Raw genomic sequence first — 26,072 nt, 5'->3', positions numbered from 1 at the left:
GTATAATATGGTATATTGTGGTACTGATGTATGACGTAATGCTTTTTTTCAGAATGTATCCCACTTAGACCTTTAGTTAAAAACTATACTACTTAGAACTCTAGTTAAAAATCCTATTACAGTGACTCAATACATCATGGGTTCCATTTATTAAGCAGCGGATGCTTCTTTGGGGCCCCGTCGTTTCAGGTCCGCCTGAAACGGAAGTTAAGAAGCAGTGGTCATAACTTTGGCAGACTGAAATCATCCTGATCCTATCCGATTGGAATGATTGACGGCCCCTGCTAGCTTCCGATTGGCCGCTGATGAGCAGGGTGCGGCATTGCACAAGCATTTCACTAGAAATTCTTGTGCAATGATTTACGCTGTCAGCATTTAGTGAGGTCGAGCGGGCATGATTCGCTACAGCGAATCATGTCTGCTCACCTTTTAATAAATCTAGACCATCACGTGTTAAGAGTTAAAGATAGTAAACATTCCTATGTAATAAAAGATATACAGAGAAAAAATTAACTTCATAATAAGGAAAAAACTTAATATTGTTATAGTATAGGATGTGTTATAATAAATGTACCACTTCAAAATCGGCATTGAGCCCCTAAGGGTAAATTCAATTCAGATGAAATATTCACTTGAATTCTACTAGGAGGAGTGTTTTTTTCAGATTTCCTCCTCTCCAGTTTTTAAACACCTTACGTAAACCCATGTATTTGAAACTAATGTCATCACTATTGTGTTGTTCCTTAAAGTGTTTGTATAGTGGAAGATCTTCCTTTTTCCATTTAATTTGGAGAAGATGTTCTCTAATCCTGTCTTTGAGTTTCCTCAAAGTCTGTCCTGCATATTATAGTCCACATCCACATTCTATTAAATAAATTACCCCCCTATCGTCACATCTTATTAGGTCATTAACTTTAAATACCTCCCCAGTGACTTTACATTTTAAGCCTGGTTTTTTTTTACCATGTTTGCATGGTTTATTCATTTATAGAAAAACATGCAATCTTAAAATGATTTTGGCCCCTAGTCTACCAACACACCAGACCACCTCCAATACTAAAGATGTTAGAGGGAACATATTGAAAGGTTTTTTCCTTGCTATAAATGTAAAGCATGCAAACATGGTAAAAAAAGCAAACACCTTTAAATCCTTTTAACACAGTATTTATTTATACCCAATTAGGTATAAAAAATAATAACATAAATATAAAAAGTCAAAATCAAGGCAGTGTTCTAGACTGTGCAGGCTGCTTCCTCTCTCGAAATAGGAAAAGGTTAATTATAAGATCTAAAAACAGATAAAAATGGGTGAAGTATGTTACTGTAGCAACCACCACATCAAATATAGATATGCCATACTCACAACTGAAGTTGCACCAAATAGTGGAGAGACAACAGGCTGAACTCTTGAGAGCCATCCAGCTGACACTAACTGTCGTCGAAAGCTTGGGGTCTCCAATCTCCTATTGGTGATCTAGATATCAGTTCAGGAGTCTCACACCTGAATTTGCAGATGGACACCAGTGCAGATAAACTGTGGGTATATAAGAAGAGAAATTTCACCTCCAACAATAGCATGAAGTCCAAAGCACTGTTAAAACCACTTTAATAAAAGCAATTGTACATTCACAATGCATTTCTCTGTATTAAAACTGTTTCACAATGTGATAAGACTGAGCTTAAATACCTTAATGCCTGCCCACTCCCATGTCTAGTGTACATGAGCAAATTAAAAAGTTTATGATGTGATAATGATGTATATTGTTCATGTCCACTGTGCTGTCAATTCAATGTGAACCTAGCCGATGATACCATCTTGCACACAGACTGGAGCGAGTAATAAAAAAAATGAAAAGAGCAAATAATATTGATAAATATAAATAAAAATACAGCATAATATGTATACTCATCATATATACCACAAAACAAATGCGCAGCAACAACAGACATGCAAGCGCACCGGTACAAGGCAAAATAAAAACCATAGGCCAGATATGCAAACTCATCAATAATACATTAGTACTAACATTTACAATCATCTCTACACAACTACTCTCCATATTAAATATAGTACATTATATATGAACACTCCACAAAGTAATCTAGCCACTTAACTTTCACAACTTTGTCCATCTGCAAATTTCGGCATGATATTCCTGAACTAACATCTATATCCCCATTAGGAGATCAGAGACTCCAAGCTTTGGTGGACTGGTTGGAGTGTTAGTCAGCTAGACGCATCTTAAGAGTTAAACCTGTCATCTCTGCATCATTTTGGACACATTCAATTATGAGTACGGCATATCTATATTTTTTGTGGCGGATGCTACAGTGACATACTTCCCCAATGGTGAAGCCTCTTTTTTTTATCTGTTTTCACAAATACCATCTAAAAGTGCTGAGAATCATCATTCATTGGAACACAGGCAGCTAATTCCACAGATGCTGTATCAGACTTATCTCCAAGATGTTACCCAAAAGACTCTCCCACCCACCTTAGCAATTCTAATAATTAACCTACAGTTTAGAATATGTGTTTAACATTATGTCAATCATATTGTTTCATTTAGAAAGAATTTTATCAAAATAAGAGTTGTTCTCATAACAAGCAAATATTTCTTATGTGAGCCTTGCATTATCTGTCTCTTGGAATGTTACACCCCTTCTTTCTAAAAAGAGCATCTGCTTTGAGAACAGAAAGGCAAAGCCAAATATTATTATTATTATCATCAGGTAATTGTAGAGTGCCAACAGATTCTGCAGCGCTGTAAACTTAGTCGGTATACAGGATAACTTTTGTAGGGATCAAGTGGGTAGAGGGCCCTGCTGAGAGTTGCACTGTTGTAGTCGGCTCTTATGAGGCGATCTGCAAACAACTGAGCTCATAGGCTTACAGTCTAAGGGGTTCAAGGGGGAAGCAATGGAGTTAGGAAAGGTTAGTGTAGGTTGTATGCATCCCTGAATAGTAGGGTCTTTAGGGAGTGCTTGAAGCTGTTAAAACTAGGGAAGAGTCTTGTGGAACAAGGCAGGGAGTTCCAGAAGATGGGGGCCAGTCCTGTAAACGGGAATGTGAGGAAGTAACAAGAGATGAGGAGAGTAGGAGATCATGAGCAGATCGAAGGGGACTGGAGGGAGAGTATCTGGAGAAAAGTTCTGAAATGTAGGAAGGAGCAGTGCAGTTAAGGGCTTTGTATATCAGAGTGAGGATTTTGTGTTTAATCCTAGAGGCAAGAGGAAGCAAGTGAAGGGATTGGCAGAGATGTGCAGCAGATGAAGAGTGACGTGTAAGGAAGATGAGCCTGGCAGAGGCATTCATAATGGATTGTAAAGCAGCTATGCAGTAGCTAAGTAGAACAGAGAGGACGGAGTTGCATTAGTCAAGGCAGGAAAGGATGAGAGAGTGGATTAAAATCTTAGTTGTGTCTTGTGTAAGGAAATTACTAATTTTAGAGATGTTTTTAAGGTGGAAGCGGCAGGCTTTAGCCAAGGACTGAATGTGAGGAGTGAAGGAAAGGTCTAAATCAAGTGTGACCCCAAGACATCAGGCATGTGGGGTAGGGGTAATGATGGAATTATCAACAGTTATAGAAATTTGGGGTAGAGATATTGGAAGAAGGGGGAAAAATAAGAAGTTTAGTTTTGGAGAGATTTAGCTTAAGGTAGTGAGAGGACATCCAAGATGAAATATGAGAAAGACAGTTAGACGGGTTAGTAAGGAAGGAAGGTAGGTCTGGTGCGGAGAGGTAGATTTGGGTGTCATCGGCATACAAATGATATTGAAACCCGTGGGACTTTATTAAGGCACCTAATGATAACATGTAGATTGAAAAGAGAAGGGGACCAAAGACAGAGCCTTGAGGTAGCCCAACAGAAAGTGGTAACGGGGCAGAGGATGCTCCGGAGAAAGCTACACTAAATGTACAGTTAGACAGATAGGAAGAGAACCAGGAGAGAGCTGTGTCACAGATGCCAAAGGACTGGAGGGTTTGGAGCAAAAGAGGGTGGTCAACAGTGTCAAAGGCTGCAGACAGGTCAAGGAGGATAAGCAGAGAGAAGTGGCCTTTAGATTTTGCTGTAAGTAGGTTGTTGGTAACCTTGACAATTGCTGTCTCTGTGGAGTGATGGAGAAGAAATCCAGATTGCAGTGGGTCAAGAAGAGAGTTTAGTGTAAGCAAATGGGATAGATGTGCATATACTAGCTTTTCAAGGAGCTTTAAAGCAAGAGGGAGTAGGGAAATATGGCGGTAGTTGGATGGGGAGGTTGGATCGAGGTAAGGTTTTTTGAGGATAGGTGTGACCAGTACATGTTTTAGAGATGAGGGAAATATACCAGTTCTGAGGGAGAGGTAGAAAATGTGTGTGAGTATGGGGGTTAGGGTAGAATAGAGGGAGGGGAGTAGCTGTGAGGGGATGGGGTCGAGGGGACAGGTAGTGAGGTGGGAGGACAGTATAAGGGCAGAAACTTCATCCTCGTTAGGGGCAAAAGAGCAAATTTTTGGGGTATTTGGGTTATGGATGATTGTGAACTTTTGAGGGGGTGGGAGATTGGTAGTCTGTTAAGAGCTGATTTCACTTCTGATGGAGTCGATTTTGTTATTGAAGTGGCTGGCAAAATCTTGAACTGAGAGAGAAGTTGTATTAGGAGTTGGGGATGGGCGAAGAAGAGTATTGATCGTAGAAAAAAGAGGTTTTGGGTTAGAGGAAAGAGTAGAGATGAGATTAGAGAAATATTGTTGCTTATAAAGGTACAAGTGTAACTTATTTTTTAAAGGCAAACAAATCGTAACTCTTAAAGGCATATGTGATATGTATGTATATGTACTATATGTGTATGCACACTATGTATGTGTATATATATATATATATATATATATATATATATTTATATATATACCGTATATACAGTATATACATATATATATATATATATATATATATATATATATATGTTTTATGTTCTTTAGAAATGAAGTCTGAATATAAACTGCTAATAAATTCCAATTCCTTTTGCAGCGCGTCTCATAGAAGTCTATATTAGATCAATAGTGCAAATATTTTTTTGCCCCACTTGTAACCTAGGCCAAGATTTCTATTGAAACAGAACATTTTATTTTATAAAAGGAATTCGTATGGGTTAAATAAATACTACAGTTAATAACAACAAAATAAACATACTGTTCTCAACTATATTAAAATATGTGTACATACTGTTATGATTATATAAATTTGCATGGGTTAAAAAAATGCATGTATAATGCTACAGTTAAAAACAACAAAATAAATATAAAATTCTCAACCATATTAAGAAATGTGTACATACGGTTATGATCATATATATTTACTGTAAGGCAAATGCACTTTGTATACTAGATACAAAAATATAACACAGAAAAATTCTTATTTACAATTTATAAATAGAATACAGATTTTAGGTATGTGTAAAACACACACCAAAGCAGCGCAATGATCTGGAAATAACAGATGGAATACTCTATATTAAAAATAAATAACAATATCTGACAATTATATATATATATAGTTGTGCAAGATTATAAAGCAACAACACAAAGTCCAAAGAATAAGGACAGTCCTTGATATTTATTCCAAAAATATATTAATAAATGAAATGAAGCAAAGGATCCAGCAGCTCCTCTGGAACAGGTGATTCCACAGACCTTGGTTGCAAACACGTTTTTCTCTAAAAATAGAGAAGAGAAGAGCGCAGACTCAAATGCAGAGTAACATCAATTTAATAATACACACGACAAATGGCCACTTACAAAATAAAAATATAAAATCAGCATATATATGAAATAAAACCATAGACTTATCGTCTCATGCCAGCATTCATCTGTGTTGATGAGATGTCAGAGTCAGCTTGTCCCTTTGTATCCTCTTTGGTATTGCCAGATTCAGGTATGTCAGAGTGGGTCCTTGAGGAGTTACCTCCAAACAAAGTTCATAAGGCCACAATCATAAAGCCAATTGTGGGCCAAAGTTCTGAATCGATATTACAAGTGGTGACAAGTGAAATGGCAAGCTAAGTGTGCGTTATAGCTAAAAATACAAACCGTTCCTCGGCTCTTTTAACCTCCAAGCTCGTAGCTGCAGACTTAGAGCTGGGGCGGCTTCACAGGAACGATAAGCTCAAAGGGTGGGCGGGCAGTGGGCGGTTCTCTACGCGTTTCGTCACGTCTCGGCGTGACTTTCTCAAGAGTGCCACTCTTGAGAAAGTCACGCCGAGACGTGACGAAACGCGTAGAGAACCGCCCACTGCCCGCCCACCCTTTGAGCTTATCGTTCCTGTGAAGCCGCCCCAGCTCTAAGTCTGCAGCTACGAGCTTGGAGGTTAAAAGAGCCGAGGAACGGTTTGTATTTTTAGCTATAACGCACACTTAGCTTGCCATTTCACTTGTCACCACTTGTAATATCGATTCAGAACTTTGGCCCACAATTGGCTTTATGATTGTGGCCTTATGAACTTTGTTTGGAGGTAACTCCTCAAGGACCCACTCTGACATACCTGAATCTGGCAATACCAAAGAGGATACAAAGGGACAAGCTGACTCTGACATCTCATCAACACAGATGAATGCTGGCATGAGACGATAAGTCTATGGTTTTATTTCATATATATGCTGATTTTATATTTTTATTTTGTAAGTGGCCATTTGTCGTGTGTATTATTAAATTGATGTTACTCTGCATTTGAGTCTGCGCTCTTCTCTTCTCTATTTTTAGAGAAAAACGTGTTTACAATTTATAAATACAAACACCATGGATCCTAACACTCTATCGGCTATCCAATGTGTTCCCTGCTGCATCAAAAATGAATTATCTTTGCAATTTTTAACCCTTCAGTGAATTAAAGTATAGGATGATGTATTACAATCTTACCTAAAAATGGTTAAAAGTATGCCCTGTTCTTAAGCATAATGAGTTCAAAATATTTTATTCCTTCAAGGAAAATATATTGAAAGTACTCACTGCCTTAAAATGTAAGTTATTGAAGCTGCAACATCAATAGCATATCCCTCGAAATCTTATATTGTGCATCTTTTAATTATAACAGTAAATGAAATTGTTATCAACTATACATACACTTCTACTTTCTTGTGGTAATAACCTCATTGTTTGTTAAGTGCTTTTCTAACCTGTACATTCTACAGCTGCTATGAGCAGTCTAAACTAATTTTGTGGTCACAGCCAGTTGTCATCTCAAATAGAAGTGCTGTTTTTCTTTCTTCTCATACCAAGGCAAATAAATGCCTTTCTCTTAGATGACATTGGAAATAAACTTAGAATAAAACAGAAACAAAAAATGTCAAAGTGCAGATTATTCCAAATGTATTGGTTTATTAAAGAAATATGTGCTCATTTATTTGATGAACATCAGTAAAAACAATACATAAGTTTATGCATCAATACTCACAATTCTGTATATACACAATCATACAGTGAGCCATAACCTTTTTACCTCTAGGCAATATTCAGTGCTGAAGCAATATACAAGCTATTTGATGTTATTGACTTTAGTCCAAACCTATGAAAAATCTGAAAATGCCATTGTGAGCTGTTGTATACCTGTGAAACTGAAATATATTTTATATTTGCACTGTTACACACACAGACACACACACACACACACACACACACACATATATATATATATATATATATATATATATATATATATATATATTTGTATGCAAAATGTATACAAATGTATTCCTTCTGCTCTGAACATTGTCAGAGCAAAAGGAAGAAAGTTTTCTTCCAGGATATCCTTGTACGTGACTTGATTCACGCATCTTTCATATTTTATCATTATTATTCTTTATTTATAAAGCGCCAACAGATTCCGCAGCGCTGCCCATGGGTACAAAGATAAAAGTACAATGGAGAAACAATACAATAAAAGACAACATTTTACATATAAATACAGGGGAATTGAGGGCCCTATCCCCATGGGAACATACAATCTAGATGGGTAGGAGGATAGGAAACAGGAGGTGGGGACTGCAAAGGTGAAGGTATAATTCTGGTATCAACACTCTATGTAGTATAAATAAGTTAAATCAATTTATTACAATTTTATCATACAATAAAAACAACAGGAATATAGTGAGTTAAAACCATATATTGTAAAAGGATCCTAATGATTGGATCTTGAAATAAGGAGGGGCCTTGCCAGTGGCAAGAGTGGAGATTGTCTTAAACACCCAATCTAAAAGGTGCCACTAGGACCTCTATTCAAAGAGGAAGAAGTGGGGTGTCACCACATAAATGGGAAAAATGTTATTTAACAAATGATTGCGACAATGGAACAATTAGGGTGTCGTCACACCAATAGGTCACGATGTGCTTAAAAACAAATATTTGCAGCAAAAAACAAAAAAAAAACAAAAAAGTGGATTCACAACTCAAATGTGCATATAATGTGTAAAAAATATATGTATATGTGAGTTAAAAACAAAACAAAAAACAGGGGATCAAAACTGGTTTGTCTAAAAAAAATCGTCAAATAGATAGTCGACAGTGACGTTAAAAAAACAATGTGGGATAGTCAGAAATGTGTAGTAATACCATAAAAATTAAGAAATGTGTGAACAATGGATGATTAGTCCAATCAGATCAACAAATACAATCCACAAATTCAAATCATACACGTGATAGTGATCAAGTGAAATGCACGGTGACAAATATTCAGAAACAAATATTCAAGGTGAAGAGACAAGCATCCAATATTAAAATTAAACAACAATACTAATAACCATACATGAAAAATGACTTTATAATTCCTAAAAATGTCCTATGGAATGTCCAAAATAACAATAAAAATCCATTAGGTGGAAAAGATCACTGATAAAAAACTGATAGAAAACGATCCTAGGAGCTGTCTTGATCCAGAATCCTAGTCTGGGCAACATGGACCTGAAATCAAAAGAAGAAAGAACTCCTCACATAAAGGGCCTAAAGGGTAAAGCCTATTGGTTAACAAACTTACCCCAAAAGCCAAAAAGCCTGGTACTGTATGAAGCCTCACAAATCTTTGAGTAGTCTACGCATTTCGGCCCAACAACGGGGCCTTTTTCAAGACATAATGAGGCTATAATGGCCCTGACCTTTCATTTCTAATGGTAGGGGAGTATCTCTGTAAAAAGGCGCCAAAAAAGAAATTGCCGGAGGTAAAAGATGCAGCCAAACGCTTACCGCGTTGTTTCGCTGCTGACCGGATATCCGCTTTTGTATTACTTCCGGTTGCGTCATTTCCGATTACTCCGACCAACTTCCGGTAATGGTACTTCCGGCAGTCGCGCTACCATTTTTGTTATGGGCAAAGTAATGCTTACTTAGTAGACTAACCGGGTAGAAAATTTATAATAGGAAATGGGGCAATTTCGCTACAACTAGATTTTAGGCTCATAGATACCAGGATATACAAATTTTGAGATCATATCACAATATCGGTAACATTAAATATAGGGCATAAATAAAATTTAAATTGTTTCTCTAAACAATTATAAATACAAGGGACTACTAGAAGGGTGTACTGGTCTGGCTCTAATCGGATATGGACCATAAGTATAACTCTATTCACATGTTCCACTGAAGGGCTCACATTTGTAGTAAGTGATATTAGAATGTGTGGAGACCGGATTGTCTAAAGATAAAGGCAACTAAATAGTTTGGAACAGAAACATTAGAATACATTAAGAATTCCTTACATTAAAAATGTTAAAATGTTTGCATTAAAAACAGTTGTGGGTCATTAATTGATACATAATACCCCAGACTAAAACAAAGTCAATGGATCAAGAAGGAATTTAGTTTAGGGGAATATATATAATATATATATAAGAGGCTGAGGATTCAGTGACATCATGGGGATTTGCTTAGACACTGCTAACTTTAGATAATAGGATTTACATAGGCCCTCATGGGATGCAACTTGATGGAAGGCAGATGGTTAGAAAATGGCTTCTCTTATTCATGGAATAGGTGCACTATTTCAAAATTAGCATTGGGTCCTTTAGGATAGATACAGTCTAAGTTGAATATCCATTTAGATTCTATCTTCAACATTCTGCTTTCCATATTACCACCCCTCCAATCCTTATTCAGTTTACAAATTCCCATGAATCTGAAACTTTTATTGTTTCCCCCATGTGTTTCTTTAAAATGTTTATAGAGAGGCAAGTCTGTTTTTCCCCATTTGATCTGCAGTAGATGTTCCCGGATTCTATCTTTCAATTTCCTAGTTGTCTGTCCGACATACTGCAGACCACAACCACATTCAATTAAATATACCACGAAGTGATCCGTACATCTGATGGTTTGTTTTACGTTGAATACTTCATTGGTTACTTTGGATTTGAAAGAGCTACCCTTAACACCATGCTTACACTCCTTACACAGGTGGCATGGGTAAAATCCACATAGTCTCTTGCCTGTAACTCCTATGGGATTTTTCATTGTGGTATTACATTTGGGGAAACTTGGAGCCAATATGGACTTCAAATTGTTCGCCTTTCTATAAATGAAACATGGTCGTTCAGATAAATGTTCGCCTATGATGTCGTCGTCCTTAAGTAAATGCCAATGTCTTTTCACTATGTCTTCTATGGTCTTTTTTCTCTCATTATATTGGGTTATGAAAGGGACCGCAATGGGGACCAGGTTCGTGCCCAGCTATGCCAATCTTTACATGGGCAGATGGGAAACCATCTTTTGGGAATCCTGCCCAGCGGGCGCGGACCTGGTCCTCTATAAAAGATACATAGACGACCTTCTGATCATTTGGAAAGGCAGTCGAGAAGACCTTGAACACACATTAGAAGTAATGAATATGAATCAATCCAACTTGAAGTTCACAAATACCATCAGTAAAGACCATATTATCTTTTTAGATCTAGACATCTAAGTTGAAAATAGGAGAATCGAGACTTTGACTCATTTCAAGAAAGTCGACTCCAATAATTATATTCATCAATCTAGCTGTCACCATAGCAAATGGATATCTAACATTCCGAAGGGACAGCTCATGAGGATAAGAAAAAACTGTTCACAAGAAGAAACTTGGACGAAACAGTCCCAAATACTCAAGAACAGATTCCTTGAAAGGGGTTATAGCGAATCCTATATAGATAAGACCATAAGGGATGTCAACAACATGAAAAGAGAAACCCTCCTTGAATAAAAAACTAAACAAAATATAGGATCCCATGAGAGTCTAAGGATCCCTTTCATAACCCAATATAATGAGAGAAAAAAGACCATAGAAGACATAGTGAAAAGACATTGGCATTTACTTAAGGACGACGACATCATAGGCGAACATTTATCTGAACGACCATGTTTCATTTATAGAAAGGCGAACAATTTGAAGTCCATATTGGCTCCAAGCGTCCCCAAATGTAATACCACAATGAAAAATCCCATCGGAGTTATAGGCAAGAGACTATGTGGATTTTACCCATGCCACCTGTGTAAGGCGTGTAAGCAAGGTGTTAAGGGTAGCTCTTTCAAATCCAAAGTAACCAATGAAGTATTCAACGTAAAACAAACCATCAGATGTACGGATCACTTCGTGGTATATTTAATTGAATGTGGTTGTGGTCTGCAGTATGTCGGACAGACAACTAGGAAATTGAAAGATAGAATCCGGGAACATCTACTGCAGATCAAATGGGGAAAAACAGACTTGCCTCTCTATAAACATTTTAAAGAAACACATGGGGGAAACAATATAAGTTTCAGATTCATGGGAATTTGTAAACTGAATAAGGATTGGAGGGGTGGTAATATGGAAAGCAGAATGTTGAAGATAGAATCTAAATGGATATTCAACTTAGACTGTATCTATCCTAAAGGACACAATGCTAATTTTGAAATAGTGCACCTATTCCATGAATAAGAGAAGCCATTTTCTAACCATCTGCCTTCCATCAAGTTGCATCCCATGAGGGCCTATGTAAATCCTATTATCTAAAGTTAGCAGTGTCTAAGCAAATCACCATGATGTCACTGAATCCTCAGCCTCTTATATATATATTCTATATATTCCCCTAAGCTAAATTCCTTCTTGATCCATTGACTTTATTTTAGTCTGGGGTATTATGTATCAATTAATGACCCACAACTGTTTTTAATGCAAACATTTTAACATTTTTAATGTAAGACATTTTTAATGTAAGGAATTCTTAATGTATTCTAATGTTTCTGTTCCAAACTATTTAGTTGCCTTTATCTTTAGACAATCCGGTCTCCACACATTCTAATATCACTTACTACAAATGTGAGCCCTTCAGTGGAACATGTGAATAGAGTTATACTTATGGTCCATATCCGATTAGAGCCAGACCAGTACACCCTTCTAGTAGTCCCTTGTATTTATAATTGTTTAGAGAAACAATTTAAATTTTATTTATGCCCTATATTTAATGTTACCGATATTGTGATATGATCTCAAAATTGGTATATCCTGGTATCTATGAGCCTAAAATCTAGTTGTAGTGAAATTGCCCCATTTCCTATTATAAATTTTCTACCCGGTTAGTCTACTAAGTAAGCATTACTTTGCCCATAACAAAAATGGTAGCACGACTGCCGGAAGTACCATTACCGTAAGTTGGTCGGAGTAATCAGAAATGACGCAACCGGAAGTAATCCAAAAGCGGATATCCGGTCAGCGGCGAAACAACACGGTAAGTGTTTGGCGGCATCTTGTACCGCCGGCAATTTCTTTTTTGGCGCCTTTTTACAGAGATACTCCCCTACCATTAGAAATAAAAGGTCAGGGCCATTATAGCCTCATTATGTCTTGAAAAAGGCCCCGTTGTTGGGCCGAAATGTGTAGACTACTCAGAGATTTGTGAGGCTTCATACAGTACCAGGATTTTTGGCTTTTGGGGTAAGTTTGTTAACCAATAGGCTTTACCCTTTAGGCCCTTTATGTGAGGAGTTCTTTCTTCTTTTGATTTCAGGTTCATGTTGCACAGACTAGGATTCTGGATCAAGACAGCTCCTAGGATCGTTTTCTATCAGTTTTTTATCAGTGATCTTTTCCACCTAATGGATTTTTATTGTTATTTTAGACATTCCATAGGACATTTTTAGGAATTATAAAGTCATTTTTCATGTATGGTTATTAGTATTGTTGTTTAATTTTAATATTGGATGCTTGTCTCTTCACCTTAAATATTTGATTCTGAATATTTGTCACTGTGCATTTCACTTGATCACTATCACGTGTATGATTTGAATTTGTGGATTGTATTTGTTGATCTGATTGGACTAATCATCCATTGTTCACACATTTCTTAATTTTTATGGTATTACTACACATTTCTGACTATCCCACATTGTTTTTTTAACGTCACTGTCGACTATCTATTTGAAGATTTTTTTAGACAAACCGGTTTTGATCCCCTGTTTTTTGTTTTTTTAACTCACATATACATATATTTTTTACACATTATATGCACATTTGAGTTGTGAATCCACTTTTTTGTTTTTTTTGGTTTTTGCTGCAAACATTTGTTTTTAAGCACATCGTGACCTATTGGTGTGACGACACCCTAATTGTTCCACTGTCACAATCATTTGTTAAATAACATTTTTCCCATTTATGTGGTGACACCCCACTTCGTCCTCTTTGAATAGAGGTCCTAGTGGCACCTTTTAGATTTGGTGTTTAAGACAATCTCCACTCTTGCCACTGGCAAGGCCCCTCCTTATTTCAATATCCAATCATTAGGATCCTTTTACAATATATGGTTTTAACTCACTATATTCCTGTTGTTTTTATTGTATGATAAAATTGTAATAAATTGATTTTACTTATTTATACTACATAGAGTGTTGATACCTGAATTATACCTTACCCTTAGGCGCTCCTATTTATCCTTTAACTGTATCTTCCCTTAGACCTATTAGGGGGTCTTCTTTATAGTGTAGCCGGTATATAGTCCCAGGCGCTGACCACTCTCCCACCCACCTTAGGGACTGCAAAGGTGAGAATGATATTAGTGAGGAGCTAGATGAGGGCAACTGTTAGGTAAGTGAAATTAATATGTTATTGAGTTGAGTGATAAGCTTCCCTGAACAAAAAGGTCTTTAGGGAGCATTTAAAGGAGGACAGGTTAGGGGAAAGTCTGAAAGCTAGAGGAAGTACGTTCCAGAGGGTTGGTGCCGCACGAGAGACATCCCGTAGTCTAGCATGGGAGGAGTTAATGGTAGAGGATACAAGGAGCAGGTCATTACTGGATCTTAGGGGGTGGGCTGGAGTATATTTGTTCTCCTACTGCAATTAAGGCCTTTGAGAGTCTTAAAAGTGTATTTGCAGCCGCCCCGGTTCTGGCATCATCTGAGACAGGAATAGGTGCCCTCTTGTCTCAACATCCTATGCCTGAGGGTCCCATGCACCCATGTGGTTTCTTCTCTAAGAAATTGTCCCCAATGGAATGCAACTACAAAATTGGCGACAGGGAAATACTGGCCATAATTTTAGCACTCAAGGAATGGAGGCACCTTCTCGAATGAACTAGCGTACCAGTGCTCATCTTCACTGACCACAAGAATTTGACTTACCTTTCCGAAGCTAAACGTTTCTGACTGCACAAACCAATGCCCCTCCAGAGAAACCTAATGGAAAGGGCTTTGTACCTGAGTATCTTCGCACCAAACCATAGCACACTTACCACTATCCTAAAGCCACAGGTCACCCAGGAAAGAACCAAATTATTTGGTCTGTCTCTCGACAAGTCTGGTAGCCAGGTCTTCATTCTGATGTTACTGCATATGTTACGTCCTGCTCAGTCTGTGCACAGAATAAGACTCTTCAATTCCCTTCTGTGGGTCTTCTTCAACCTATTGCCAATGGTGAGTATCCATGGACTTCATTGTTGACCTTCCTATTTCCAATGGCAATACTGTTATTCTGATGGTTGTAGACCATTTTTCCAAAATTTCCTGTTGTTGTAAAAAAACATGGTAGAAAACATATGAAAAATCCACACATAAAAAATAAAAATGTTTAATTTTGAAAAATAAAAATGTTTCATGAATAAAAATGATTCATATTGTTGTTGTAAAAATGTTTAATTTCCTGTTGTTGTAACAAAACATGGTACAAAACATATGAAAAATCCACATATAAAATAACAAAACTTGGTACAAAACATATGAAAAATCCACATATGAAATATAGAAATGTTTAATCTCCTGTTGTTGTAACAAAAACATTGTACAAAAGTGTTGGTGTGTTTTCCTAGCATCACCCTCCTAGCATTTCTTTACTTCATTAGCTTTATCCAGAAGCATTTGGGTAATCCTAGGATTACCCGGGTAAAGGCCAAGGTATGATCTTACATTGGGTTTTCCTAGGATTACCCAATTTCTGACTTTACCCGTAACACACATATATATATATATATATAAACATGTAGAGATAGGTGCACTCCCACAAACAAGCATGAAGCACTCTCTGGTCTTATCTAGTGTACAACACAATTTTATTTACAGTGACGTTTCGGGGTGTTCACCCCTTCATCAGACCAAGGGGTGAACACCCCCGAAACGTCACGGTAAATAAAATTGTGTTGTACACTTGATAAGACCAGAGAGTGCTTCATCCTTCAGCTCTATATATGTATATATATATATATAAATATATAAATATACATATATATTTTCATATAGATATTGTCATTTTACAAAAATATATACAGATAAATATAGAAATATATTTTTAAAAATAAAAATAATATTTGAAGCATTCTTGATGCACCTTTGGCTTTTGCTCAGCTCTCCTAGTGCACCTTCGGGTCAGCGCTCAAGCGTAAGCCAGAAGAGGCTATTTAAGCGTGCCACATAGAAGTCTATAGGGAAAGGGATAGAAGAAAATAGAGGGGCGCCTCATGTGTAGAATCAACACATATAAAAATCAGTAATAACAGTAGTAGAGCCAAATGGGTACTCACACACTTCACAAGCACACCAATGTGCTGGTAGTAGCAGCCTGCAGATTCAAATAGGTGTGGCAGCTCACCTCTCAGGTAGTACTGTGATGCTGGAGATGGAAAAGGAGACACAGAAAAAAAGCACTACATGTGCAGACTGTTAAAAAAAATATAACAAACAATATTTTCAGTGGTACAGATGGTTACTCACATACTCCATGAGCACACTTATGTGCTAGTAGAAACAAGCTGCAAATTTTAGGCAGGTGTAGCAGCTCACCCCAAATCAGATTTCTTAATGCTGTAATCAAATGGCTCCAATAGGTAAAACAAAGTCCCAAAAAGGTACAGAGACTCTTGTGTATCAGCAGGGCAGTAGGTAGGTAAAGATTTCCACTCAAAGGCGTATTTCCAGTAAAATACAAATATTTATTAAAAACAAAAGTTAAAAAAACACAACAGAACAATTGCTGTTTTAGGTGGATAAAAAAGGGGTTAACAGTGACCCCAATAATGCAACGTGTTTCTCGGTTTTGCACCGTTTCATCAGGCATAAAATTGTTCTTATTCCTACCTCTCCTGCCTTTGCTTTAAGGCTATATATACACATATAGGGAAAGGGAGTAAGCGTGGTTGTGTTATCCGACCTACAGATGTTAGAGCACCTGAGTCTTTCACTCGAGTGATAACTTTTTACTTTGAACTTGTAATACCAACAAAAACATGGGCGAGCTATTGATTTACCTTGAGCAATGTTAGTGCTCCACTTGTAATTTAGCCCTATATGTTTAAGACACAAATATATTGAGGGGAAATATTATTGCAGTGTATGTATATGTCTACAGTAAATAATACTTTGCCTTAGAAGATGGGGGTATAGTCTTTGATGGTCATTCTATAGGCATTATATTGGTGTGGTTGGGTGGTCTACAGCTATAGGCTTTAATTCCTGATCCTTGTTTAGGTTTTCTGTGCTTTTCATATTGTGAATCCACAGCATATATAAGAAAAGGAGGGACATAACTCTCAAACTGTGACAATCTCTAAAAATTTAGACCTAGATTTGGAGTTTGGCGTTAGCCGTGAAAACCAGCGTTAGAGGCTCTTAACGCTGGTTTTAGGCTACCGCCGGTATTTGGAGTCACTCAAAATAGGGTCTAACGCTCACTTTTCAGCCGCGACTTTTCCATACCGCAGATCCCCTTACGTCAATTGCGTATCCTATCTTTTCAATGGGATTTTTCTAACTCCGGTATTTAGAATAGTTTCTGAAGTGAGCGTTAGACATCTAACGACAAAACTCCAGCCGCAGGAAAAAAGTCAGTAGTTAAGAGCTTTCTGGGCTAACGCCGGTTTCTAAAGCTCTTAACTACTATACTCTAAAGTACACTAACACCCATAAACTACCTATGTACCCCTAAACTGAGGTCCCCCCACATCGCCGACACTCGAATAAATTTTTTTTTACCCCTAATCTGCCGACCGCCACCTACGTTATCCTTATGTACCCCTAATCTGCTCCCCCTAACACCGCCGACCCCTATATTATATTTATTAACCCCTAATCTGCCCCCCTCAACGTCGCCTCCATCTGCCTACACTTATTAACCCCTAATCTGCCGACCGCAAAGCGCCGCCACCTACGTTATCCTTATGTACCCCTAATCTGCTGCCCCTAACACCGCCGACCCCTATATTATATTTATTAACCCCTAATCTGCCCCCCTAAACGTCGCCTCCACCTGCCTACACTTATTAACCCCTAATCTGCCGAGCGGACCTGAGCGCTACTATAATAAAGTTATTAACCCCTAATCCGCCTCACTAACCCTATAATAAATAGTATTAACCCCTAATCTGCCCTCCCTAACATCGCCGACACCTAACTTCAATTATTAACCCCTAATCTGCCGACTGGAGCTCACCGCTACTCTAATAAATGTATTAACCCCTAAAGCTAAGTCTAACCCTAACACTAACACCCCCCTAAGTTAAATATAATTTACATCTAACGAAATTAATTAACTCTTATTAAATAAATTATTCCTATTTAAAGATAAATACTTACCTGTAAAATAAATCCTAATATAGCTACAATATAAATTATAATTATATTATAGCTATTTTAGGATTAATATTTATTTTACAGGTAACTTTGTATTTATTTTAACCAGGTACAATAGCTATTAAATAGTTAAGAACTATTTAATAGCTAAAATAGTTAAAATAATTACAAAATTACCTGTAAAATAAATACTAACCTAAGTTACAATTAAACCTAACACTACACTATCAATAAATTAATTAAATAAACTACCTACAATTATCTACAATTAACCTAACACTACACTATCAATAAATTAATTAAATACAATTCCTACAAATAAATACAATTAAATAAACTAGCTAAAGTACAAAAAATAAAAAAGAACTAAGTTACAAAAAATAAAAAAATATTTACAAACATAAGAAAAATATTACAACAATTTTAAACTAATTACACCTACTCTAAGCCCCCTAATAAAATAACAAAGCCCCCCAAAATAAAAAAATGCCCTACCCTATTCTAAATTATTAAAGTTCAAAGCTCTTTAACCTTACCAGCCCTGAACAGGGCCCTTTGCGGGGCATGCCCCAAGAAGTTCAGCTCTTTTGCCTGTAAAAAAAAACATACAATACCCCCCCCAACATTACAACCCACCACCCACATACCCCTAATCTAACCCAAACCCCCCTTAAATAAACCTAACACTAAGCCCCTGAAGATCTTCCTACCTTATCTTCACCCTGCCAGGTTCACCGATCCGTCCTGAAGAGCTCCTCCGATGTCCTGATCCAAGCCCAAGCGGGGGGCTGAAGAGGTCCATGATCCGGCTGAAGTCTTCATCCAAGCGGGAGCTGAAGAGGTCCATGATCCGGCTGAAGTCTTCATCCAAGCGGGAGCTGAAGAGGTCCATGATCCGGATGAAGTCTTCTATCAACTGCATCTTCAATCTTCTTTCTTCCGGATCCATCTTGCAGACCTCCGACGCGGAACATCCTCTTCTCCCGACGCCTACTAGCCGAATGACGGTTCCTTTAACCCCTTAATGACCAGACCATTTTTCAATTTTCTTACCCTTAATGACAAAGGCTATTTTTACATTTCTGCTGTGTTTGTGTTTAGCTGTAATTTTCCTCTTACACATTTACTGTACCCACACATATTATATACCGTTTTTCTCGCCATTAAATGGACTTTCTAAAGATACCATTATTTTCATCATATCTTATAATTTCCTATAAAAAAAAATATAAAATATGAGGAAAAAATTGAAAAAAAACCACACTTTTTCTAACTTTGACCCCCAAAATCTGTTACACATCTACAATCACCAAAAAACACCTATGCTAAATAGTTTCTAAATTTTGTCCTGAGTTTAGAAATACCCAATGTTTACATGTTCTTTGCTTTTTTTGCAATTTATAGGGCCATAAAAACAAGTAGCACTTTGCTATTTCCAAACCCCTTTTTTTCAAAATTAGCGCTAGTTATATTGGAACCCTGATATCTGTCAGGAAAACCTGAATATCCCTTGACATGTATATATTTTTTTTTAGAAGACAACCCAAAGTATTGATCTAGGCCCATTTTGGTATATTTCATGCCACCATTTCACCGCCAAATGTCATCAAATAAAAAAAAAAAGTTCACTTTTTCACAAATTTTGTCACAAACTTTAGGTTTCCCACTGAAATTATTTACAAACAGCTTCTGCAATTAAGGCACAAATGGTTGTAAATGCTTCTTTGGGATCCCCTTTGTTCAGAAATAGCAGACTTATATGGCTTTGGGGTTGCTTTTTGGTAATTAGAAGGCCGCTAAATGCTGCTGCGCACCACACGTAAATTATGCCCAGCAGTGAAGGGGTTAATTAGGTAGGTTGTAGGGAGCTTGCATGGTTAATTTTAGCTTTAGGGTAGTGTAGTAGAGAACACCAAGTATTGATCTAGGCCCATTTTGATATATTTTATGCCACTATTTCACCGCCAAATGCGAGCAAACAATTAAAAAAAAATTCATTTTTCACAATTTTAGGTTTCTCACTGAAAGTATTTACAAACAGCTTGTGCTATTATGGCACAAATTGTTGTAAAAGCTTCTTTGGGATCCCCTTTGTTCAGAAATAGCAGACATATATGGCTTTGGCATTGCTTTTTGGTAATTAGAAGGCCGCTAAATGCTGCTGCGCACCACACGTAAATTATGCCCAGCAGTGAAGGGGTTAATTAGGTAGGTTGTAGGGAGCTTGCAGGGTTAATTTTAGCTTTAGGGTAGAGATCAGCCTCCCACCTGACACATCCCACCCCCTGATCCCTCCCAAACAGCTCTCTTCCCTCCCCCACCCCACAATTGTCCCCGCCATCTTAAGTACTGGCAGAAATAAAAGGAGTTTTTCTTTTTTTTTATTAAAAAAAAATAAAATGTTTTAGCTGTGATGGACCCCTGCCTTAGCCCCAACCTCCATGATCCCCCCCCAGCTCTCTAACACTCTCCCCTACCTATTTGCCGCCATCTTGGGTACTGGCAGCTGTCTGCCAGTACCCAATTTGCCCCCAAAAACAAAAGTATCTTTTTCTCTTTTTGCAATTATTAATATTTTCTGTAGTGTAGCAGCCCCCCACAATACCCCAAACCCCTCCCCCTCCCAGATCCTTATATATTTATATTTTTAAAATCTTTTTTCCCCCCTCTTCCCTCCTCATTGGTGTCAGTGGCCAGCTAATCGCGCGCCCCCGTACGCTCCCGGCACCCAGCGTGCACATTGCACTTACAGGAACCGGATGCCGGGTAGCGATGGGCCGCCCACCCGCCTCCCTGTTATGCTCCCACCCACCAACGAACCGGCACCATCGCTACCGGTGCAGAGAGGGCCACAGAGTGGCTCTCTCTGCATTGGAGTCTTCTAAAAAGGTATTGCAGGATGCCTCCATATGGAGGCATCACTGCAATACCCTGAGAGCTGCTGGAAGCGATTGCGATCGCTTCCAGCACTCTCTTAGACAACTGACGTACCAGGTACGTCTATTGTCATTAACTGGTTGTTAATGCATGACGTACCTGGTACGTCAGTTGTCATTAAGGGGTTAAGGGTCGTCATCCAAGATGGCGTCCCTCGAATTCCGATTGGCTGATAGGATTCTATCAGCCAATCGGAATTAAGGTAGGAATATTCTGATTGGCTGATGGAATCAGCCAATCAGAATCAAGTTCAATCCGATTGGCTGATCCAATCAGCCAATCAGATTGAGCTCGCATTCTATTGGATTGAACTTGATTCTGATTGGCTGATTCCATCAGCCAATCAGAATATTCCTACCTTAATTCCGATTGGCTGATAGAATCCTATCAGCCAATCGGAATTCGAGGGACACCATCTTGGATGACGTCCCTTAAAGGAACCGTCATTCGGCTAGTAAGCATCGGGAGAAGAGGATGTTCCACGTCGGAGGTCTGCAAGATGGATCCGGAAGAAAGAAGATTGAAGATGCAGTTGATAGAAGACTTCATCCGGATCATGGACCTCTTCAGCTCCCGCTTGGAGGAAGACTTCAGCCTGATCATGGACCTCTTCAGCTCCCGCTTGGATGAAGACTTCAGCCGGCTCATGGACCTCTTCAGTCCCCCGCTTGGGCTTGGATCAGGACATCGGAGGAGCTCTTCAGGACAGATCGGTGAACCTGGCAGGGTGAAGATAAGGTAGGAAGATCTTCAGGGGCTTAGTGTTAGGTTTATTTAAGGGGGGTTTGGGTTAGATTAGGGGTATGTGGGTGGTGGGTTGTAATGTTGGGGGGGGGGTATTGTATGTATTTTTTTACAGGCAAAAGAGCTGAACTTCTTGGGGCATGCCCCGCAAAGGGCCCTGTTCAGGGCTGGTAAGGTTAAAGAGCTTTGAACTTTAATAATTTAGAATAGGGTAGGGCATTTTTTTATTTTGGGGGGCTTTGTTATTTTATTAGGGGGCTTAGAGTAGGTGTAATTAGTTTAAAATTGTTGTAATATTTTTCTTATGTTTGTAAATATTTTTTTATTTTTTGTAACTTAGTTCTTTTTTATTTTTTGTACTTTAGCTAGTTTATTTAATTGTATTTATTTGTAGGAATTGTATTTAATTAATGTATTGATAGTGTAGTGTTAGGTTAATTGTAGATAATTGTAGGTAGTTTATTTAATTAATTTATTGATAGTGTAGTGTTAGGTTTAATTGTAACTTAGGTTAGTATTTATTTTACAGGTAATTTTGTAATTATTTTAACTATTTTAGCTATTAAATAGTTCTTAACTATTTAATAGCTATTGTACCTGGTTAAAATAAATACAAAGTTACCTGTAAAATAAATATTAATCCTAAAATAGCTATAATATAATTATAATTTATATTGTAGCTATATTAGGATTTATTTTACAGGTAAGTATTTATCTTTAAATAGGAATAATTTATTTAATAAGAGTTAATTAATTTCGTTAGATGTAAATTATATTTAACTTAGGGGGGTGTTAGTGTTAGGGTTAGACTTAGCTTTAGGGGTTAATACATTTATTAGAGTAGCGGTGAGCTCCAGTCGGCAGATTAGGGGTTAATAATTGAAGTTAGGTGTCGGCGATGTTAGGGAGGGCAGATTAGGGGTTAATACTATTTATTATAGGGTTAGTGAGGCGGATTAGGGGTTAATAACTTTATTATAGTAGTGCTCAGGTCCGCTCGGCAGATTAGGGGTTAATAAGTGTAGGCAGGTGGAGGCGACGTTGTGGGGGTAGATTAGGGGTTAATAAATATAATATAGGGGTCGGCGATGTTAGGGAAGCAGATTAGGGGTACATAGGGATAATGTAAGTAGCGGCGGTTTACGGAGCGGCAGATTAGGGGTTAATAATAATATGCAGGGGTCAGCGATAGCGGGGGTGGCAGATTAGGGGTTAATAAGTGTAAGGTTAGGGGTGTTTAGACTCGGGGTACATGTTAGAGTGTTAAGTGCAGACGTAGGAAGGGTTACCGCATAGCAAACAATGGGTCTGCGTTAGGAGCTGAACGCGGCTTTTTTGCAGGTGTTTGTTTTTTTTTCAGCTCAAACAGCTCCATTGTTTCCTATGGGGGAATCGTGCACGAGCACGTTTTTGAGGCTGGACGCTTGCGTAAGCAACTCTGGTATCGAGAGTTGAAGCTGCGTTAAAAATGCTCTACGCTCCTTTTTTGGAGCCTAACGCAGCCTTTATGTGGACTCTCAATACCAGAGTTATTTTTATGGTGCGGCCAGAAAAAAGCCGGCGTTAGTTTTTCGGGTCGTTACCGACAAAACTCCAAATCTAGCCGTTAGAATTTTAACTCTATTAAAAAACAAAATCATAATGAATTTAATATTTTTGCAAGTAACAGATTAAGTGGAAAAATAATCAAATTGTATGTGCATTCTCATTATAATTCCAATATTAGACTAAGACTAGTATTCATTGAATATTCATAATATTGTAACAAAAAGATATTAAAGAGACAGTCAACTCCAGAATTGTTATTGTTTAAAAAGATAGATAATCCCTTGATAACCCATTCACCAGTTTTGCATAACCAACATGGTTATATTAATATACTTATTACCTCTGTAATTACCTTGTATTTAAGTCTCTGCAGACTGCCCCCTTATTTTAGTTCTTTTGACAGACATGCATTTTAGCCAATCAGTGCTGACTGACACATGCGTGAGAACAATATTATTTATATGGCACACATGAACTAACGTCATTTAGCTGTGAAAAACTGTCAAAATGCCCTGAGATAAGAGGGGACCTTCGAAGGGCTTAGAAATTAGCATATGAGCCTACCTAGGTTTAGCTTTCAACAAAGAATACCAAGAGAACAAAGAAAATGTGATGATAAAAGTAAATTGGAAAGTTGTTTAAAATTTCATGATCTTGATGCTCTGATGACTCTGAGGATGCCGGTGGGAGGAGCTCAGGTGTAAGGTCAGAGAGACACCTGCTCTGTATTTCCTAACGAGCTATTGGCAGCGGGAAAGCGTGCTGAACACCCCTGGCCTGGGGCGGCTCAAGCAAGCAAGTTAGACTCAGCTTTCGGCTCCTCCATTAGTGCTAGGACACCGCACTTACGTTTTTAGACTGGATACACGGTCTTGAAACCATGACAAAGTATCAAAAGAAGCAAAGGTATATTACAGATTTCATCACTGCCTAAGACTGGGAAACAAAAAGCCAAAAGCTAAAAGCTCTCCTGGTAGAGCAACAGAACGATACACTACGCTACACTACATTTGGCTCCTAGGCGGGACTTTTATATCAAGAAACAAGGTAACTATTGAGAGGTTTCCCTGAGCACCGGACGTGGACAATCACAGACACAGGGACTTCTGCGGTAGAGGTCCATGATTTGCCCGGAACAGACTGACCTAGCGGCTGATTTCTGTATGGATAAATTCTTCACCACACATACTAAAACACCTCCTGCCACTATGGCCGGAAGGCCAAGAGAAAAAAGAAATAATAAAACTACACCAGAAATCACACTAGACACCTCCCCCGCTAGCACAAACATGTCACAGATAAGAGAGACTATAGACTTGCAAACTTTAGTTATACAGATTTCTGAAGCCCTTTCACCTAAATTTGACACCCTTAAAGCCGAAATAAAACAAGACATACATGCATTAGTAACTGAAGTTCGCCAGTTCTCAAACAGATTAGGAGAAGCCGAACAAAGAATTTCTGATTTAGAAGATGTGATAACCCACGATAGCAAATTAGACACTATAAACGCCAATCTCATAAAATTTCAGCTAAAATTGGAAGATATTGAGAATCGGGCTAGACGAAATAATTTCAGAGTCATAGGCATTCCTGAAGAAAAGCAATATGAGGATCTTGATAAATTTGTAACAATAACACTGCCACACTTACTGCAAATTCCTCAATCACACCCAAGGATAGTTATAGAGAGAGTGCATAGATTAGGAAGACAAATGGCAGAGAGCAGAAATCCCAGACCCAGACCAGTTATAGCCAAAGTCCTTAACTATCAGGATAAACTTCTATTACTACAATACTTTAAGAAAAACCAGCCTATATTTCTGGAGGGAGCTAAAATTATGCTCTTTCAGGATTTCTCTGCAGAAACATCTGCCAAAAGAAGGGACTTGGCTCTGCTATGTACCAAGCTAATAAATCAAGGTCACCAAGCCACTATTATTTATCCAGCAAAGCTGAAAATAATAATTAACAATCGCACACACTTTTTTGAGTCAGCTAGAGAAGCAGAAATATTTTTATCAAAACAGCTTCCCTCAGAACAAGCTAAGATTTCAATCTAGTAGAGAGAAACTGGCACTTACTTACAGTTTGATATTATCAAGTTAGATGATTATGAGACGTATAATACTCATACATGGCTCAGATTATAGTTCCTACATGGGTTTTTTTTTTTGCTATCCCATTCTTCTATTCTCTCCTATACAATGTTTGAATGATTGATATGATAAGCGGTTTTAAATTGACCTCTTGGAATATTGGGGGTATTACATCGCCTATTAAACGTAAAACAATAATAGCACAGTTAAGAAAAATTCGGACAGACATTGCATTTTTGCAGGAAACTCACCTCAAAACGCAAGAGGTTCTTAAACTTAAGTACTCTTGGGTGAATGAAGTACTTGCGTCACCTAGTACCCAAAGGAAGGGAGGGGTAGCGATTTTACTGGGTAAAAAGATAAAATACCAGGTTCTTCACACTAACTCAGATCCCGAAGGGAGGTTATTAATGGTAAAAATTAAAATTGACCAAACACTTTACACATTATGTAATATATATGCTCCAAATGTATTTAGTTTTCCCTTTTGGGAAAAGCTCCAAGCAAGTTTATTGTCTTATACAGAAGGTTTTTTGATACTAGGTGGGGACTTCAACATGGCACCACAATTTCCCCTAGACAGGTTAAGGCATGGGAACTCCTCTCTCAGAACCAAAAGGGACAATTTAGAAGCCAAAATGTTTCTCAAACTTTTTCAGAATCTCCAACTTAGAGATATATGGAGGTCATACAATCCAGAGTCCAGAGACTTTACTT

The sequence above is a fragment of the Bombina bombina genome, chromosome 4, assembly GCF_027579735.1.
Source record: "Bombina bombina isolate aBomBom1 chromosome 4, aBomBom1.pri, whole genome shotgun sequence".
NCBI lineage: Eukaryota > Metazoa > Chordata > Amphibia > Anura > Bombinatoridae > Bombina > Bombina bombina.
The sequence above is the reverse complement of the archived record's forward strand: the minus strand, read 5'-3'. Positions refer to the sequence as shown.